Consider the following 6,000-nt stretch of genomic DNA (forward strand, 5'->3'; position numbering starts at 1 on the left):
CTGAGGGGCTTAAATTAGTCAGAGCTGAAAACGCACCAATCAGGGGCACTTGGATTAGTCAGTGCTGAAAACGCACCAATCTGAGGGGCTTAAATTAGACAGAGCTGAAAACGCACCAATCAGGGGCACTTGGATTAGTCAGTGCTGAAAACGCACCAATCTGAGGGTCTTAAATTAGTCAGAGCTGAAAACGCACCAATCAGGGGCGCTTAAATTAGACAGAGCTGAAAACACACCAATCAGGGGCACTTGGATTAGTCAGTGCTGAAAACGCACCAATTGGAGGGACTTAAATTAGTCAGTGCTGAAAACACACCAATCAGAGGGGCATAAATTAGTCAGAGCTGAAAACACACCAATCGGAGGGGCTTAAATTAGTCAGTGCTGAAAACACACCAATCGGAGGGGCTTAAATTAGTCAGAGCTGAAAACGCACCAATCGGGGGCACTTGGATTAGTCAGTGCTGAAAACGCACCAATCAGGGGCGCTTAAATTAGACAGAGCTGAAAACGCACCAATCAGGGGCACTTGGGTTAGTCAGTGCTGAAAACGCACCAATCTGAGGGGCTTAAATTAGTCAGAGCTGAAAACGCACCAATCAGGGGCACTTGGATTAGTCAGTGCTGAAAACGCACCAATCAGGGGCGCTTAAATTAGACAGAGCTGAAAACGCACCAATCAGGGGCACTTGGATTAGTCAGTGCTGAAAACGCACCAATCTGAGGGGCTTAAATTAGTCAGAGCTGAAAACGCACCAATCAGAGGCACTTGGATTAGTCAGTGCTGAAAACGCACCAATCTGAGGGGCTTAAATTAGTCAGAGCTGAAAACGCACCAATCAGGGGCGCTTAAATTAGACAGAGCTGAAAACGCACCAATCAGGGGCACTTGGATTAGTCAGTGCTGAAAACGCACCAATTGGAGGGACTTAAATTAGTCAGTGCTGAAAACGCACCAATCAGGGGCACTTGGATTAGTCAGTGCTGAAAACGCACCAATTGGAGGGACCTAAATTACTCAGAGCTGAAAACGCACCAATCGGGGGCACTTGGATCAGTCAGTGCTGAAAACGCACCAATCGGAGGCACTTGGATTAGTCAGTGCTGAAAACGCACCAATCGGAGGGGCTTAAATTAGTGCTGAAAACGCACCAATCGGAGGCGCTTAAATTAGTCAAAGCTGAAAACGCACCAATCAGGGGCGCTTAGATTAGTCAGTGCTGAAAACGCACCAATCAGGGGCGCTTAGATTAGTCAGAGCTGAAAACGCACCAATCGGGGGCACTTGGATTAGTCAGTGCTGAAAACGCACCAATCAGGGGCGCTTAAATTAGACAGAGCTGAAAACGCACCAATCAGGGGCACTTGGATTAGTCAGTGCTGAAAACGCACCAATCTGAGGGGCTTAAATTAGTCAGAGCTGAAAACGCACCAATCAGGGGCACTTGGATTAGTCAGTGCTGAAAACGCACCAATCTGAGGGGCTTAAATTAGACAGAGCTGAAAACGCACCAATCAGGGGCACTTGGATTAGTCAGTGCTGAAAACGCACCAATCTGAGGGGCTTAAATTAGTCAGAGCTGAAAACGCACCAATCAGGGGCGCTTAAATTAGACAGAGCTGAAAACACACCAATCAGGGGCACTTGGATTAGTCAGTGCTGAAAACGCACCAATTGGAGGGACTTAAATTAGTCAGTGCTGAAAACGCACCAATCAGGGGCACTTGGATTAGTCAGTGCTGAAAACGCACCAATTGGAGGGACCTAAATTACTCAGAGCTGAAAACGCACCAATCGGGGGCACTTGGATCAGTCAGTGCTGAAAACGCACCAATCGGAGGCACTTGGATTAGTCAGTGCTGAAAACGCACCAATCGGAGGGGCTTAAATTAGTGCTGAAAACGCACCAATCGGAGGCGCTTAAATTAGTCAAAGCTGAAAACGCACCAATCAGGGGCGCTTAGATTAGTCAGTGCTGAAAACGCACCAATCAGGGGCGCTTAGATTAGTCAGAGCTGAAAACGCACCAATCGGGGGCACTTGGATTAGTCAGTGCTGAAAACGCACCAATCAGGGGCGCTTAAATTAGACAGAGCTGAAAACGCACCAATCAGGGGCACTTGGATTAATCAGTGCTGAAAACGCACCAATCTGAGGGGCTTAAATTAGTCAGAGCTGAAAACGCACCAATCAGGGGCACTTGGATTAGTCAGTGCTGAAAACGCACCAATCTGAGGGGCTTAAATTAGACAGAGCTGAAAACGCACCAATCAGGGGCACTTGGATTAGTCAGTGCTGAAAACGCACCAATCTGAGGGGCTTAAATTAGTCAGAGCTGAAAACGCACCAATCAGGGGCACTTAAATTAGACAGAGCTGAAAACACACCAATCAGGGGCACTTGGATTAGTCAGTGCTGAAAACGCACCAATCTGAGGGGCTTAAATTAGTCAGAGCTGAAAACACACCAATCAGGGGCACTTGGATTAGTCAGTGCTGAAAACGCACCAATCTGAGGGGCTTAAATTAGTCAGAGCTGAAAACACACCAATCAGGGGCACTTGGATTAGTCAGTGCTGAAAACGCACCAATCTGAGGGGCTTAAATTAGACAGAGCTGAAAACACACCAATCAGGGGCACTTGGATTAGTCAGTGCTGAAAACGCACCAATCTGAGGGGCTTAAATTAGTCAGAGCTGAAAACACACCAATCAGGGGCACTTGGATTAGTCAGTGCTGAAAACGCACCAATCTGAGGGGCTTAAATTAGACAGAGCTGAAAACACACCAATCAGGGGCACTTGGATTAGTCAGTGCTGAAAACGCACCAATCTGAGGGGCTTAAATTAGTCAGAGCTGAAAACGCACCAATCAGGGGCGCTTAAATTAGACAGAGCTGAAAACACACCAATCAGGGGCACTTGGATTAGTCAGTGCTGAAAACGCACCAATCTGAGGGGCTTAAATTAGTCAGAGCTGAAAACGCACCAATCAGGGGCACTTGGATTAGTCAGTGCTGAAAACGCACCAATCTGAGGGGCTTAAATTAGACAGAGCTGAAAACGCACCAATCAGGGGCACTTGGATTAGTCAGTGCTGAAAACGCACCAATCTGAGGGGCTTAAATTAGTCAGAGCTGAAAACGCACCAATCAGGGGCGCTTAAATTAGACAGAGCTGAAAACACACCAATCAGGGGCACTTGGATTAGTCAGTGCTGAAAACGCACCAATTGGAGGGACTTAAATTAGTCAGTGCTGAAAACGCACCAATCAGGGGCACTTGGATTAGTCAGTGCTGAAAACGCACCAATTGGAGGGACCTAAATTACTCAGAGCTGAAAACGCACCAATCGGGGGCACTTGGATCAGTCAGTGCTGAAAACGCACCAATCGGAGGCACTTGGATTAGTCAGTGCTGAAAACGCACCAATCGGAGGGGCTTAAATTAGTGCTGAAAACGCACCAATCGGAGGCGCTTAAATTAGTCAAAGCTGAAAACGCACCAATCAGGGGCGCTTAGATTAGTCAGTGCTGAAAACGCACCAATCAGGGGCCCTTAGATTAGTCAGAGCTGAAAACGCACCAATCGGGGGCACTTGGATTAGTCAGTGCTGAAAACGCACCAATCAGGGGCGCTTAAATTAGACAGAGCTGAAAACGCACCAATCAGGGGCACTTGGATTAATCAGTGCTGAAAACGCACCAATCTGAGGGGCTTAAATTAGTCAGAGCTGAAAACGCACCAATCAGGGGCACTTGGATTAGTCAGTGCTGAAAACGCACCAATCTGAGGGGCTTAAATTAGACAGAGCTGAAAACGCACCAATCAGGGGCACTTGGATTAGTCAGTGCTGAAAACGCACCAATCTGAGGGGCTTAAATTAGTCAGAGCTGAAAACGCACCAATCAGGGGCACTTAAATTAGACAGAGCTGAAAACACACCAATCAGGGGCACTTGGATTAGTCAGTGCTGAAAACGCACCAATCTGAGGGGCTTAAATTAGTCAGAGCTGAAAACGCACCAATCAGGGGCGCTTAAATTAGACAGAGCTGAAAACACACCAATCAGGGGCACTTGGATTAGTCAGTGCTGAAAACGCACCAATTGGAGGGACTTAAATTAGTCAGTGCTGAAAACGCACCAATCAGGGGCACTTGGATTAGTCAGTGCTGAAAACGCACCAATTGGAGGGACCTAAATTACTCAGAGCTGAAAACGCACCAATCGGGGGCACTTGGATCAGTCAGTGCTGAAAACGCACCAATCGGAGGCACTTGGATTAGTCAGTGCTGAAAACGCACCAATCGGAGGGGCTTAAATTAGTGCTGAAAACGCACCAATCGGAGGCGCTTAAATTAGTCAAAGCTGAAAACGCACCAATCAGGGGCGCTTAGATTAGTCAGTGCTGAAAACGCACCAATCAGGGGCGCTTAGATTAGTCAGAGCTGAAAACGCACCAATCGGGGGCACTTGGATTAGTCAGTGCTGAAAACGCACCAGTCGGAGGCGCTTAAATTAGTCAGAGCTGAAAACGCACCAATCAGGGGCGCTTAAATTAGACAGAGCTGAAAACACAGCAATCGGGGGCACTTGGATTAGTCAGTGCTGAAAACGCACCAATCGGAGGCGCTTAAACTAGTCAGAGCTGAAAACTCACCAATCGGGGGCACTTGGATTAGTCAGTGCTGAAAACGCACCAATCGGAGTGTCTTAAATTAGTGCTGAAAACGCACCAATTGGAGGCGCTTAAATTAGTCAGAGCTGAAAACGCACCAATCAGGGGCACTTAGATTACTCAGTGCTGAAAACGCACCAATCAGAGGCGCTGAAATTACTCAGAGCTGAAAACCTGCCAATCAGAGGCGCTTAGATTAGTCAGTGCTGAAAACCTGCCAATCAGAGGCGCTTAGATTAGTCAGTGCTGAAAACCTGCCAATCAGAGGCACTTAGATTAGTCAGTGCTAAAAACGCACCAATCGGAGATGCTTAGTTTAGTCAGCACTAAAAATGCGCCAATCTGAGACACTTAGATGAGTCAGCACTGAAAATGCGCCAATCGGAGGTGCTTAGATTAATGAGTGCTGAAAACGTGCCAGTCAGAGGCGCTTCGATTAGTCAGAGCTAAAATGCATCAATCAAAGGCGCTTAGATTAGTCAGCACTGAAAACGCACCAATCAGCAGTGCTTAGATTAGGCGGCACTGAAAACGCACCAATCGGAGTGCAGATACAAGTAAATACGATGAATAGCTTCAGTGATTATAACAGGAGTTTTTGCATAACTTGTGCTGGACTCGGCTAATGTCACGGACATGGCATGTGTCGTGCTACCTGTGAATGTACGTTAAAGACTGACGTGGAAGAGAAGAAATTGTTGAATAAATGTGCTATTTTTGCACAAAATAAGTATTCTTGTGGCGTCATAACATTATGGTTGAACCACTGATGTCACATGGACTATTTTGTCTATGTCCTTACTACCTTTCTGGGCCTTGAACGTGTCAGTTGCATTGCTGTCTATGCAGGGTCTAAAACAGTCATTTCATCAAAAATATCTTAATTTGTGTTCCGAATATAAGCGAAGATCTTACTGGTTTGGAACGACATGAGGGTGAGCAATTATTTACATAGTTTTTATTTTTAGGTGAACTATCCCTTTAAGGTCCAAAGTAGTCGACGACATTTGAATATATAAAAATAGGGTATCTTTATCAGAGTCATAGCCCCATGGGCAGACCGCAGAAAACTACAAATAGAGATTAAGTTGAGAAGCAAAGATAGAGAGAAAGTGGGAGTATAAAAATGCAGAGAAAAAAGAGGGTAAAGAGCGAGAGATGTAATAGCCCCGCCCTCTTTCCAGCTTATATATGTATGAGGGAGCCCTTATCTGATAGACAGCTCTGCTCGACCAATCAGGTTGCACCGAACGCGCGAACGACAAGCAGCAATTTGCCTGTCCCCGGGGAGACTGGGTGGAGTGTGCGCGCACGAGCATGTG

This window comes from Garra rufa, chromosome 25 (assembly GCF_049309525.1).
Source record: "Garra rufa chromosome 25, GarRuf1.0, whole genome shotgun sequence".
In the NCBI taxonomy this organism is placed as follows: domain Eukaryota; kingdom Metazoa; phylum Chordata; class Actinopteri; order Cypriniformes; family Cyprinidae; genus Garra; species Garra rufa.